Raw genomic sequence first — 14,798 nt, forward strand, 5'->3', positions numbered from 1 at the left:
CCAGCCGAGACTGGCTGTGGGCAAACGCCTTGGAGATGTACAGTGGAAAGGTCTTTGCCCTCTGAAGGCAGGGCACTGGGCTCCACATTTGCCTCTGCCCCAGTCAGCTGTGTGACCTTGGATATGCCTGTGACCTCTCTGAGCTCTCACTTCCTCATCTATACAATGAACAAATGAAGGATATGTGTTTACATGCTAGTATATGCATAATCATTTCTTAAAAGATACACAAAAATATGTTCATTTCATCTCTTTGCTCTGAAGAGTGGGAATTAGAGGGACAGGAAGAAAATAGTTTTGTTTTTGGTGTTTATTTTACTTTTATTTTCTTCCTTTCTTTAAAGTTTGAAGTTTTCTACTTTTATTTTAAAAAAGAAACCCAAAATAGAATGTTAGATTAAAAAAGGTACCAAATGTTGCTATGATTCTATTCACATAACAAAATATAGACTGTATGTGTACTGTGCCTGGGATAAACAGGTAGAAATGCGTTGGAAGACAGTGAGGAGATACATCAAATGGTTCATGGTGGTCAACTGTGGAGGGGGTAAAGGAGTATTTTAGCGTTTTTCTCTTTTCTGTTTCATATATGTATGTACTTCCCATGAAATGTTTCACGGTATAGAATTTTTACACCATGCACTTCATGTATTACTCATGTGATATTTTACTCTTTTATCGGTGTACTTAGGTTATGGCCTGTGTACATTCTTTAAAGGAATAAAACAAAATGGAGAGGTTGTCTGAGGTGTCGTGTAAAATTCTCTCATATTCATTAGTCCTCAGATGACACATCTGGGGCCGTGGTCTGCCCCTCCAGCTGGGGCCTCTTCTGAAGTGTGAGGCTGCCACAGCGCCCCGACTCAGCACACAAAGCAGCCGCTTTCGAAGGCCTAAATACTGAATCAAAGGCCCCTCCCAGGCCCGAGACTGGTGCAGACACGGGCCATCGGCACTCGGGGTGGGGGGTGGGGGGGGGGATTTGCACACAGGCCTGGGCCAAGCACCTGCCCAGCCTCACAGTGCAGGCGCCTCAGGGCACACTCTCACCGCTAAACAAATACTCATATTACCCAGCCTTCCTGACAGATTGAGGCATCTTTTTACGATCTGTCTTTACCATATGATGACTTTCTCCTTTTGAAAATAAGGTGAATTCAGATAAGACATTTATTTATGGGGAAATCCATCGGGGGGGGGGGGGAGGGCATACCCAATTCCAGCAGAGGTGGCTGGAAGGAGACTTGCTTCTCAAGGAAGTTTCTATCCTCCTAACCTTAGCCAGGCAACCAAACGGGCTGCCTGCCCTAATCCTACCCCCGGACAAATGGGGCCATCTTGAATCATCCCACTGTGACGGGAGAAAAGGGTGCATTTTTTGGTAAAAGAAAAAAGTTCTGAGATTCACCAGAACTGGGCTGGATGAGTTTATATATACAGATGAAGCTTGTCTTTAACCCCGAAGAAGCTCCAAGGGAAATTCATTATTTGTGTCTGCGTCTCTGTGACTAGAATAGTGCTACTACCGTGTAGGCGCTTGGCGGTGCTTCGCGAATGTTTCTGAGCCCATGAGCCCTGTTCAGCTGGTGGCACCAGGAGGTGCCCTTGACTCCTCTACTCCCTTATTCTCCTCCCACAGTCAACCACCAAGCCCTCTCAATGGGACATCCTATGTTTCTCAAATACCTTCTCCTTCCTATCGGCCCTGCCTTGGTTCGGTCCATAACTTGCCTTTTGCCCGGACTATTGCATCCACCTCCTGACTGGTCTTCCTTTCCCAGCCTCTTTCAGCTCCAATCCATCCTCCACACTGATGATCACACACTTCCTGTTGGATTGAGAAGGCTAAAAAGGGCTAATTCCAATGTAACCCTGATATTTGGGGGCTAGCGATCTGAATCCATGCCAGCAAGCTCTGTGTACATTCTTGATAACCTATAATTAAGTCACTACCTCCTTCCCAGATACTGGTCTTGCAGAACCTGTTACAGAAGCCATAAAACTGTGAACAGTGCACTGCCCTGGAGGGAGGGTTATTAACGCTGGTGCCAGGCCAGACCATCAGATATGGCCTGGAGACCCTCAACACCTGGGAGCCTTCTTGCAAGGCCCGCAAAAAGGATCGGAAGCATAATCCATATTTGCGGGACAAGGACCACAGGGAGATGTAAAGAGAAGCCCCCTGCATGTTCCTTCACTCAGATTTGGAAAGCTATTCCCTGAGTCCGCCGGCGTAAATAAAAGTGTCCCTCATTTTCTTTTAAAGCGTTGCTTGGTTTTCTTTGGTCTTCTGCAACAGGATAACTGTCCCACTGCTGTCGCCCAACTCCTGAGACTGGCACGCGGGCCTCCCCCACATAAGCACTCCATTAGGATCTGCTGTTACCTATTATTCAAACCACTATTCTCCCCGGTGTCTACCTCTTGTGTCCTGCCTGTGTCCCTCTCACTCTCCGTGCTCTAAAAATACCAAATGACGTAGAGTTCCCCAGGCAGGGCCATACTTCCCAGCCTTCGCCTCTGCCGAGCCTGCCATTTGGAGCACCCTTCCCCACCTGCAGATTGAGGTTTCAGAACATTTTATCATCACCCCATCTGTGAAGACTTCCTTGCAGGTCATTCTCTTCACAGAATAAACTGTCTCCGCCCCAGGACTGCATGGGACCTACTTTGGAGCTAGAGCATCTACCGCAGGTATTGTATTTACCCATTTACTTGGTGATGAACTTCTTGAGAGCAGGAGCAGTGACTATTCGTCTCAGTCTCCCCAGTGCCTGGCGCGTAGAAGGTGATCAATGAAAGCGTTGGTGAGCTGACATGACTCAAACCCCATCTCACCTTCCCTCCCCGACCTTCTCTGCTTCTCCCCTTCAAGGAGAAAATGCCAGCATCCTGCAGGCAGACAGGACCAGCTTTACACGTGACAGAATGAGTCAAGGTGTAACCTCAGGGGCCCTAGGACGAGTCCTGCCCCCCCCCCCCCCCCCCCCCCCGCCAACCTCCCATACCTCCCACACTCGCGTTTCTTCTTCAAGTAGAGGTCGGATTTAATACAGAGCTGCTAGTGGCCGCGGTGCTATCTGTCTGCAGCGCCCTCTGTGAAATGAGGAGGTGGGCTCACGGTTCCTGTACCCCTGTGACACCTTTTTCTCCTCTTCCTCATTCCTCTTCCTCAAACTCAAAAGAGATGAATGACTTAGAAAGAGCAAATGAATCAGAAATAGGGAAAGCAAAAATAGAGAGTAATTTTGCCAAGTTATTATTCAAAGGAGCTCTCTGGGACCCAGAGCAAGAGCAGCCCCATCAATCACCCCACAGAGCTCTGGGGGCAGGCGGGTGGGAGCGGCCACGCGCTGTCTGCAGACAGCTCTGTGCGTGAAAGACAGGCCAGGAGCCCGGGGCCTCTGCCAGCCACCATGCAGAGAGGGAGGGAGGGAAGCGGGAGACACTGAAAGGGGACAGTCAGCTCAAAGGCCGAGGGCAAGGCTCTCTGACCTGCTTTCTTGACAGGCCAGAGTTCCTGCAGGCCTCATTCTGGGCTGGGCCAGCTGGGGAAAACACCCCTCACGTAGAGAGGAGAGGGATTGGGAGCAGGCCTCAGGCCTGGAGTGCCCTGTCTGTTCTGCTCCTCCTCAAGCCTCTGCTAGGCTGAGGGAGGCAGCCACTGCCTCATTCCACCAGAAGGGGGCCTACGTCACATGCATCCCGGCATCCCAGGGCTTTGCCATGGATGCTCCTTGAATGAGGGACTGAGTGGATGGATGGACGGACGGAGCCACGGATGGATGGATGGACGACAAAATTATTACAGCACATTGTCTTCTTCTTTTTGTGTGTTTTACTACTTTCCATAATTTTTATTCATACTTATCCCTGCTTATTAAATTCTAATTCTAATCTACTTGGGGACAGGAACTAAATATGTTGCCTCTTGTGCACAAGTTCTGCACCTAGGAGGCCCTTAAAAATAAGTATGGGAGAGAAGAGCTCTCCAGAGCCTCGGTCCATCTCCAGGTGACACTGTGCCATTTCCTGGGAGATTGTTGGTGCCCAGGCTCCACACCAGAACACGTGGTGATATTAAGCAGATGAGTCTGTTGAATTCCTACCATTCTGGGTGCTGGAGTTCAATAGTGGGTGGAAGAGTCATGGTTCCTGCTCTGTGTCCTCATCTGTAAAATGGGGGCAATAATAAAAATGGTGCCTATTAGATGGTATAATGAGGATTAAATGAGTTAATGTGTGAGAGAGGCTTCAAACGGAGCGTGGTGTGTAGTAAGTTTCAGTAGATGTTGGTTACTTCTGTTTTAGCCCATTGGATTACTGTAACAAAATACCATAGGCTAGTGGCTTATAAACAACAGAATTCATCTCTCAGGGTTCCGGAGGCTGGAGTTTGAGGAGATCGGGGTGCCTGCGAGGTGGGGTTCCGGGGAGGGCCCTCCTCCTGGTGGCCCCACTGCGGCCAGGAAGCATCTGCAGCCCCTTGTCTTCCGGTTCTTTATGGCCAGTGGCATTTGGGGGCCAATAAATGCCTTCCCCTCCCTGGGGGGAGGGGGCGACTAGGGGCCAGCAAACACCACCACCCCCTCCTTCACATCCCAGGGGAAGCCCTGGCCTTGCTGTGTGGACCCGCTGGAGCTCACAACACCCCTCCAGGCATCGCTCCCAAACCCGCTAATCCTGGGCTGCAGGAGGCAGGAGAAGATCAAATCACAGCTCCCCCAGCTCATTAGCGCTGCATTGTGAATTCCAGGGATAATGTATGTTCTTTTCTTCCCTGATTGCTTCTGAAATCTCCTGCCTGTTTATCAAATCTGAGCCACGCTTCCCCACCCCCTGGCTTGGGCTCTGAGCTCCCCTCCTCCAGAAAAGAAAACCAGGGAAATGCTCCAGGGGAAGGAGGGGTCCTCGTTGCTGGTGTTGAGGAGGGAAAGGCCATTTCCATGAGCCCATCTCCACTGGAGCAGGGAGATGGGGGCTTTAGGGAAGGAGGCAGGAGGGCCTCAAAAAACACATGCTCCCCCCCACCCCTTCCCAGGCTGGACTAAGGCTGGTCTCCCAGAAAGCAAAGCCCCCTTCTCATGCCCCCACTGTGCCCAGCAATCCCTATCAGGCCAGCTGAGGCCCACTAGTTCACCATTAGAGAGTCACTCACTCATTTACTCACCCCACAGCATTTGTTGACTGCCTGCCTTTTGCAGGCACTGTGCCAGGTGACAAAGACACCAAGTATAGTGCCAATACAATCAGGTAGATGCCAGGGCAGGGCCTCATGAAGTGTGATGGCGGCTGAAGAATGCAGGAGTCAAGCTCAGAGTGAGATGAGATGACCCCTGACCCTGGTCTAGAAGGAATGTGGGAAACAGGGGTATATTTGTGCATACAAGTCCGTACACCATGTGCATGGGCACAGAGGTATGACTGTTTATCTTGGGGTAGCTGGAGGGGGGCGGGGAGGAGGGGAGGAGTGCAGGGGCAGGGATGGGCCTGGAGGCTGAGCTATGAGGAGCCACTCAAAGGTTTAAAGCAAGGGTGTGACAGATCATGTTAGAAAGATATGGAAAATGAAATGGAGAGGGGAGAGCACATGCAGGGAGAGCACCCGGGGGAAGAAGACCTGGACTGAGGCAGAGGCGGGATGGCCTGGGGAAGGAGGAAGAGGTAGGTGAAGGGGAGAGGGGTGAGGGATGAAGGGTGAAGGGTGAGGATAAAGCCTTCCCACACCAAGACTATTCAAGCTAAAACACAAAATCCGTTCAAACCAGCCCTAATAAAAGGAAAATTGATGGTCAGGATGGAACAGGCAACCCCGAACCCCGGGATAGGATGGACCCAGGTCAGGAGTGAGGACCTGTGTGGCCTCTTGGCACAGCCCCCCAGGATACCAGGACTACCCCTTAGAAGCTGTACATATAGAAGCAGCGTGGGCAGGACAGGCTGGGAGAGTGCCTCTCAAACAGCCTTCACCTGGGCCTCTACTCCATACCCTCCATTCAGGTCCTACAAAGCCCTTCTCACTCTCATGGTCACAGGTTGCTGTGTGTGTGTGTGTGTGTGTGTGTGTGTGTGTGTGTGTGTGTGTGACTTCCAGCTGGTCTGGAAGTTCCCTGAAGCTGGGTCCTCTCTCCCCCCTGCACATTTCCTACAGGGCACTTGAAAAAAGAGTAAACAGCAGGCACTCAATAAAGGCTTTTTGCCTGATCTTGGATTTCCCCTCTTGCACCCCTGCCTGTTCCTCAAGGACAGGGCGGAGTTGCTCATTTTCTCAGGAGTGACTGTGTCCTGGTGCTGGCCCTCTGGCCTGGCTCTGACTCCCAGAGCTGAGGAGGCCAACAGGGCCCAGCTCTTCCCAGGGAGGAGACTGTCAAAGCCCAAAGCCCCCCACCTCCCCAAACACCAGGAGCGGAGGGAAGCACCGAGGGGGCACTTTAAAGTTATTTCCTGCCACTTGGCTCCAGCCTTGCATTATCCCTGATGTGAGCCATTAACCTGCTAATTACCAACCAATTAGCTCTGGTTGAGGCTGCTGCTTTCAGTCTTTTAAGTCTCCGCGCTAGGGCAACTTGGAGGGGCCCTGCCCGCCTCACGTCCCGCCCCCACACGCTGTACTTGGGGAGACCTACAGGGCTGGTTCTGCACATCCTCCTGAGCTCCCTCCAGTGGGTGCTGAGAGGGAGCTTCCCCTCAGGAGACTCACGGTCACCAGCAGGGGCATGTATAATTCAGCAGGAAGAGATGCTGCCATTCGCAAGTTATATTTTTACCGGATGGGAAGGAGACAGTAAAGATCCTGAAATAACCAGCTTTCCTGAGGTCCCCACTGCAGGCCTACATCCTGACTTGGCAAGATCTCTTTTTAGCCCCATTTTTTGATATCCAGGCTAGTATCAAACGTGAAGTTTCTCCGCTCCTTTTCTCCACGCTCTTAATGTTCTTGCCATGTTGCTACCATGTGCCTTTTCCTTCCAAATCCAGGTCAAAACCCCTTTTCTCTAGAAAGTGCTCCCTGCCTCATCCTTCCAAGCCCATCACTAAAGAATCTGTTTGCATTGTGCTTCTAGGCACACACTGGAGTGGGGGTTAGTAAATGCCTCAAATCTTACTTGCCTAAGTACAATCTCTTTGCCCAAACTAAGTTCCAGAGGGCAGTTCCTCTGTATCTCTCATAACGAGAGCACATGGTTGGGTACACAGTGAAAGCTGGAAGATATTGCTGACTGTTTCCGTTCTCTATTGCTATGTAATCTATCACTCAGAAAGTTAAGCGTTTGCCCCGGCTGGTGTGGCTCAGTTGGTTGGGCGTCATCCCATGCACAAAAGGTTGCTGGTTAGATTCCCGGCACGGGCTCAGTCCCCAGTAGGGCGCATGGAGGAGGCAGCTGATTGATGTTTTGCTCTCACGTGGATGTTTCCCTCTCTCCCTCTTCCTTCCTCTCTCTCTAAAAGTCAATAAAAAATATTTTTAAAAAGTTAATGGTTTAAGAGAACCATTCTAAGACTCTTAGGAGTCTGCAGGCTGATTGGGATCAGCTGGGCAGTTCTCAGGTTGCACCTAATATTGTCTGGGGCCACCGCCATGGGGGGGGGCGGGGGCTGGATTGGACTGGAGACTCCAGGATGGGTCCCTCCTCTGCCTGGTGCCTGGAGGGGTGGTTGGAAGCTGGGCTCAGTTGGGAACTGGGACTAGCAGGACTCCCTCTTTCTCCATATAGTCTCCTTTTCCACATGTTCTGTCTATAAGGTCTTTCTAACACAGAGAGGCCAAACTCCCCTTGGCTCAAGAGCCCAATAGCACTAAAGTGTCAACTTCTAGGACTTCTTAAGGCTTAATCGCAGAGCTGTCCCAGGGTCATTTCTGCCCACGTTATTGGTTAAAACAAGTTACAGGCCAGCCCCAATCCAATGTGAAAGGGGACCACACAGTGTGGGACTATGGAGAGGCTGGTTTGCTGGGTGATGTCTTTGACACTCACTACTCTCTTACTGGATCCCAACGGCATTTTATTGGGGCCAGGGACTGGTTTTCTGAAGGGCTAAGATTTCTACAAAAGACTTGGTTCTCTCCCTCCCAGACTGTTTTGATCAAGAATAGGACATAGAGCCCTAGCCTGTGTGGCTCAGTGGATAGAGCATCGGCCTGCAGACTGAAAGGTTCCGGGTTCAATTCCAGTCAAGGGCACATGCCCGGGTTGCAGGCTCGATCCCCAGTACAGGGTGTGCAGAAGGCAGCCAATTCATGATTCTCTCTCATCACTGATATTGCTATCTCTCCCTCTCCCTTCCTCTCTGAAATCAATAAAAATATATTTAAAGAAAACAAGAATAGGACACACACACACACACACACACACACACACACACCCTCCTGGAACACTGCCACCCCAACCTATAAATATTACAAAATCTTTAAGAGGGTGAAGTTGTGTGTATGTTATGAAGGACAGATTAAACGGCATTTTTTTTTTTACTGCCTATTTATAAGGTGTCTTAGATACATTTTCTCATTTAATCCTGATCTCCATCCCCATTTTAGAGATGAGGAAACGGGCTCAGAGACATTAAGTAATCTGCCCACAGCGGTAGAGCTAGATCTGTCTAACACCATGACTTTTTCATCACACTAGAAAGAATTATTAGAGAATGATGTAATGTGTGTAGTCTAAAGAAATAAGACCCCAGAGGCAAAATTGCCCAGGGTCCCTCAGCCTGGGTCCTGATCTCCTTTAGAAGGGAACAGAAGCAAAAGTAAGCACAAGGCCTGGCACATAGTAGGTGTTCAGTAAACACAGCCCCACCTCTCTTCCCAGACGTTATTCTTCCACAGCTCACTGTCATTGGTCTCAAGAATGCAGCATGATGTTGTGTGATTGGCATAATTGTGGGCATGACTGATTCCCTTTCTGATTGGTGGGAAGTCTGAAGGGCAAGCTTGGAACGGCTCTATTCATTCCTCTCACTTCTTTTCCTGCTCAAATTTCACCCAACAGTCATTTGCTTTTTGAGCAATCTGTTCCTGGAAAGCAGAGGAAAATAACAGATTGATGCATCAACTGTGTGTGGCCAAGTGATTTATTTTTAATGTGACTAAACAAGACACACACCTGCCTATGGAAATGTAAGCACATTGAATCATCAGGGACTCAGATGGCTATTTAGGCAAAGATAGACAACAGAGGAGAGGAGAGAGGAGAGAAGAAAGTGGGGTTGGGGAGAAGGGGAAATTGGGACCAGCTCCCTAAAAATTATTATTTCAACAGCATCAGTGAAGCATCCCCATTGAGGCCAAGTGCCCCTCATTTAGCTTTGCTGATGCCTGAAAATTCATCAGTAAGTAACAGTGGCTTAAACAGACAGAAGTTTTATTTTTCTCTCATACAAAAGTCTGAGTTGGTAGAAAGCCCCTGAGAAGAAGGATGGCTCACCTCCACAAGATCACCCAGGGATCCAGGTTCTTTCTATGGTCACCCCACCATCCCCGAGGGTGCTGCCTTCATCACATGGTAGAAGCTGGCTCCCCCCACAGCTGTTCTCCCAACAGCATTCTCCAGGGGGAAAGGGAAGTAGGCTAACAGCCTCTTTAAGGGCGTGACCCAGGAGTTTCATAAAATACTTCCCATTGGCAGTTACATGTCCTGGGGCAGCAGCAAAGGAGCCTGGGAAATATAACTCAAAATGTCCAGCAAAAATGCAGGATATCTATTGTGAAAAGGAAGAAGAGAGACAATGGAGATTTGGGGGACAATTAGGAGTTTCTGGTGCAAATAGGAATTATCAAAATTGAAAGTACATATATCAGTTGACCCAGCAATCCTAGTTCTAAAAATCCATTCTAAGGAAACATTCATACAACTGCATCAAGACTATGTATGTACATGTGGTTTTAAAATACGTTCACAGTTCTTTGACATCCCACCCTTTGAAAGAGCTGGGTCTAGTGACTCGCTTCTAATGCATAGATTTGGCAGAAGTGACAATGTGTGACTTCTGAGGCCAGGTCATAAGAGGCACTGCTGCTTCTCCTCCATCTTCTCTTGAATGACCTGCTCTGGGGAAACCAGCCGCCTTGTTGTGAGGACACTCAATTAGCTTGGTGGGGAGGCCCACTTGGGGAGGAACAAAGGTTCCCCACTATCCACTGGCTGCCAATACCCAGTCGCCAGCTCAGGAGTGAGTGGACCCTCCTTTCCTAGTCCAGCCCACAACTGGACTACAACCTCATAAAAAGCAGTGAGCCTGAAGCCACCCAGCCAGGCAGCTCCCAACTTGCTGACTGGCACAAACCGTGAGAAATAATAAACATTTATTATAGTTTTACATCACCAAGTTTTGGAGTAATGTGTTAGGCAATAGATAACTAATACAAAAGTTATTGCTTCCTTGTTTGTAATAGCAAAAAAAAAAAAAAAAAAAAAAAAGTAGAAACACCAGAAGTGGCAATGATGAGAGGTTAAATACACCATGAGATTTCCATAGTTTGGAGCATGCAGCTGCTAGAATGAGATAGGGCTGTGTGCAAAAGACCCAGAGAGTGACAGCTCCCCAAAACACATGATTAAGTGAAAGTATGAATTTGCAGAACACCTATATTGTGGCCCCAATTACATAAAAATACAGAAAAGTTATATATACATGTACATATATACACATCTGTAATAAAGCCATATTTGTATGTGCCCAAATGTATATTTAAACTAATAAAAGGGTGATATGCTAATTAGACCGGACATCTTCCAGACATCCTTCCCGACGTTCTTCCAGACAAAGACACGGTGGTGGGGGCTGAGGCAGAGGCAGTTATGGGCAATCAGGCCGGCAGGGGAGAGCAATTAGGGGGCGATCAGGCCAGCAGGCAGAGGCAGTTAGGGGTGATCAAGCAGGCAGGCGAGTGGTTAGGAGCCATCGGTCCCGGATTGCGAGAGGGTGCAGGACAGGCTAAGCAGAACTGCAATATGAGGACATTTTGTTTTCTAATCTCGTGCAGTGTTTCAACCTCTCACTATGAAAATTCGTTTGTGTATTCCACTGTGTGATATCGAGGGAAGTCCTAAAAAGAGAAAGAGGCAGGCAGATAGAGGAGACAGAAGGAATGGAGGATGAGTGGGAGAGGCATTTGACAATCCATTGAGTCCTGACTACAGGTCCCTTATTTAAAAACAAGAAGAAGGAATTGCCTCCCTGTGGCCTTGCATTTGCATGGCCAGGCCAGCGGAGGTGCTGGGGCGGCTTTTGATGGAGAGGAGGGTGGTAACTACCGATTTGGTCCCGCCTCCCTGCCTTCTTCCGTCAGCTTTCTTCCGCCCTAGCGCTCCGCTTGTGGGGTTTGGGGTAGAGAAGGGGTGCAGGGTTGGAGAGGGTGTCTGCACCCTAAGGCACAGGGCAGCAGGCCACGCAGAGTTGCAGATGGCGTCAGGGGAGAGGAGGGAAGGGGCTCGCAGTGGTGAGCCTGGAGCAGGGTGGGTGTCAGAGCGCCTTCGCTCGCCTGGCGCTTGCTAAGTGTGCGGGGAGTCCGGGCAGACTCTTCGTAAAGGCCTAGGGAAGAATCGGGGTTCTGGGCACAAACGAGAGAACGAAGGAGGGACCTCAGGAAGAGGGTGGGGTCGGTTCACCACTATGAGGTTGTGGCAGCACCGGACCAAGTGGACTTCTTACTCTGAGATCCGGGCTTAGTCACCTGCTTGTCCCCACCCTGCCTGGGCCCACCTGAGGCACCTGGGCAGGCTGTGTCTAGGGAGAAACCAAGTACTCCGCTCTTCTCTGCCTTCCTCTGGGCAGGCAGGGCCCGGATCTAGGCAGCTGGGCTTGTTTTCGCTTCCTGAACCAACTTCTCTTGCACCTGAGATGGAATAAAGAGTAAGTTGGGCTTGTTACTATCCCCTTGCTACCCTGGCCTTAAGGAGCCTAATTAAGTCCTGTAAAGCCTAATTACGACCTTTAGAGGCTCTAACCATTGCATCGCTTATGGGACCCACCATCGATGTAATTTAAAATAAAAGCAGTACACAAATGGAACTTTGCCTAAGAGCTCCTGAGAGGGGCAGTGCACCCTGGGTCCTTGTCTAGAGTGTTTTAAAGGCTGGGCGTTTAGGGGAGGTCTTAGGGGAGGATCTCAATAGAAAAAAATTCATCAGCTTTATGCTGATGTGCCAAAATGAGATTTATTCCCCTGACTTCATCCGTCCTTGGGTATGGTTGGCAAATGGCACTAATTGGATTTCTGCTATCTCCCTGCGTAGGGTGATTTAAGCTATTTATCCTCTGGTTGGGGAGAAGTGTAAACCATTTACTCTTAAGTGTCCTCAGTTAGGGAAGATCGGATTTTGCTACTTACTAGATGGCTGTAAATTGCTTGTCCCTTTAACTATCTGTCTCCGTTTTCCTATTCTACTAGTTCTGGCTTACTATCCTATCTCAGTAACACTCAATACATGTTGGTTTCCTTCATGCTAAAATAGACTTAGTGTCCACCTAACTTCACTGGACCCCTAAAGGAAACCAATTAGCCTGCCCTTTCCCTGCGTGTCTATTGAACTCGATGTGCCCGTCATCGCCACAGAAATATCACTAACAGGCAATGCCAGCAGGATTAGATCTGCAAAGTGTTTAAAGTTTAGGAAGAAAGCTTTCTGCAAATGTCAACACTATCACTCAGCTCCCTGCAAACCAGAATTTTAATCAGCAGGACTGCCATTTCCAGCTCATTGAGCAATGACATAAAAATGTCCCAACGCAGTCCGTTCTCTAGAAGAAAAACCACCAGAAGACAGAAAAGAGGTCATAACAATCACAGCTGCCTACTACGTGCAAGGTGTAGTACTTGCTGCTTCAGCTGCCTTCTCCACGGATCCTTAAAAACTGATCTGTGGAGAAACTGAGGCTCACAGATGTCACACAGCTTCAACGGAGGCCATTTGGGGGTCTTCAACCTCACATCAGAGTGGGAGGGACTTAAGAGTCTAGACACAGGAAAAGAGCATAGTTGTGCACCTCATACAGGGGTGGGGGGCTGGAGCTCCCATCTTTTCTTCTCCCTCTTCAGTTCCCCTAAGAGGCCAGGTATGGGATGTAATGATTTTGGAAATTTTGAGCTGAAGGAGGAAAACCATTGTTGTGTGTTTTGTTTTTTTTAAAAAGAGGGAGCTGTTTGCATGTTTGCTTATTGGGTCCCTGGCATATCACCTGGTACACTTGATGAGACTTCCAAGTGACGTTACCAATGGAAATTATTCACTGGGGACTTTCTGAAGAAATTGCTAATAGAGAGGGAGCAGCTTGTGCTGGGTGACTGGAGTGTTGCTCCAGGTTGTCACAGGTGTGCAGAAGGGATTGCGGCCAGGCATGGCTGAAGTGTTACAGCAGGGTCACCTCTCAGACATGGCTCTGTACAGAAAGCATATCCGAGGAGGAGTCGAAACAAAAGTATAAGCCCGTGTGCAAAAGACAGTACCTGAGTTAGCCATCAGTCTGTGTCTGGGTGTAGATCTGAGACTTTTAATCGTGGACAGAGGCAGGCATGTCTGCAAGAGCCTACTTCCTGATTCCTGGGCAGCGATGGATAGGCTGGGGGCAGCAAGTTCCTAATTTGGATCTCCAACATCCCAGAGATAGTATAGCCTTTGGTTCTCAGCCCTGGCTGCTCACTAACATTATCTGGAGAGCCTTTAAATAAATACAAAAGCTCAGGACTCAGCCCAGATGGATTAAATGGGAATCTATGGGGCAGGGACCTGGGCCATGTGATTCTACTGTGCAGCTAAAGTTTAAAACCTCTGATATAGCCTAGGTCAGTGGTCGGCAAACTCCTTAGTCAACAGAGCCAAATATCAACAGTACAACGATTAAAATTTCTTTTGAGAGCCGAAAACCGACTTCTGTGCATGGGCCACAAAGTTTCAATCGCAATGTACGTGCGCGCCCGCATGTGGTATTTTGTGGAAGAGCCACACTCAAGGGGCCAAAGAGCCGAATGTGGCTCCAGAGCTGCAGTTTGCCGACCACTGGCCTAGGTATCCAGTGATCACAAGAATCAGCTGGAGAACTCCTCCAATAATTTACCTGGGCTTCTCCCCTGTAGCTCCTTTTTTTTTTCCTAATATATTTTTATTGATTTGGGAGTGGAGGGAGAGGTAGATAGAAACTTAATGATGAGAATAATTGATTGGCTGCCTCCTGCATGCCCTCTACTGGGGATTAAGCTTGCAACTCGGACATGTGCCCTGACTGGGAATTCAACCATGACCTCCTGGTTCATAGGTCAATGCTCAACCACTCAACCACACCAGCCTGGCTCCCCTGTAGTTCTTGATTCAGTGGACGTGACAAGGACCAGTGAATCTGTGCCTTTAAGGAGTTCCTTGATAGTGGTTATGATCCAATAAACTTGGGGACCCACAACTGTAATAAAATATATTCTCATATCCTCATCTTTATATCGCCACTTCTGATATGTTATATTTTTATTTGTGTGTATGTTATTGTTTTGCATCCATCATCTGTAATAATAAAAGGGTAATATGCTAATTAGACTGGCCGTCTTTCAGATGTCATTCCTGATGTCCTTCCTGATGAAGCCCGGGCCAAAGGGAAGCCAGCCCGGGTCCTGGGTACCTGAGGGAAGCCGGTGCTGGCAGCCGGGGAAAGGAAGGCCTACTCTTGCACAAATTTTCATGCATCGGGCCTCTAGTCTTATATAATAAAAGCCTAATATGCTAAGTGTCTGGTCGGCCAGTTGGCTGTTCAACCAATCAAAGTGTAATATGCAAATGATATGCTAAGGCTGCTCAACTGCTTGCTATGAT

The sequence above is a fragment of the Cnephaeus nilssonii genome (assembly GCF_951640355.1).
Source record: "Cnephaeus nilssonii genome assembly, chromosome: 4".
Lineage (NCBI taxonomy): Eukaryota > Metazoa > Chordata > Mammalia > Chiroptera > Vespertilionidae > Cnephaeus > Cnephaeus nilssonii.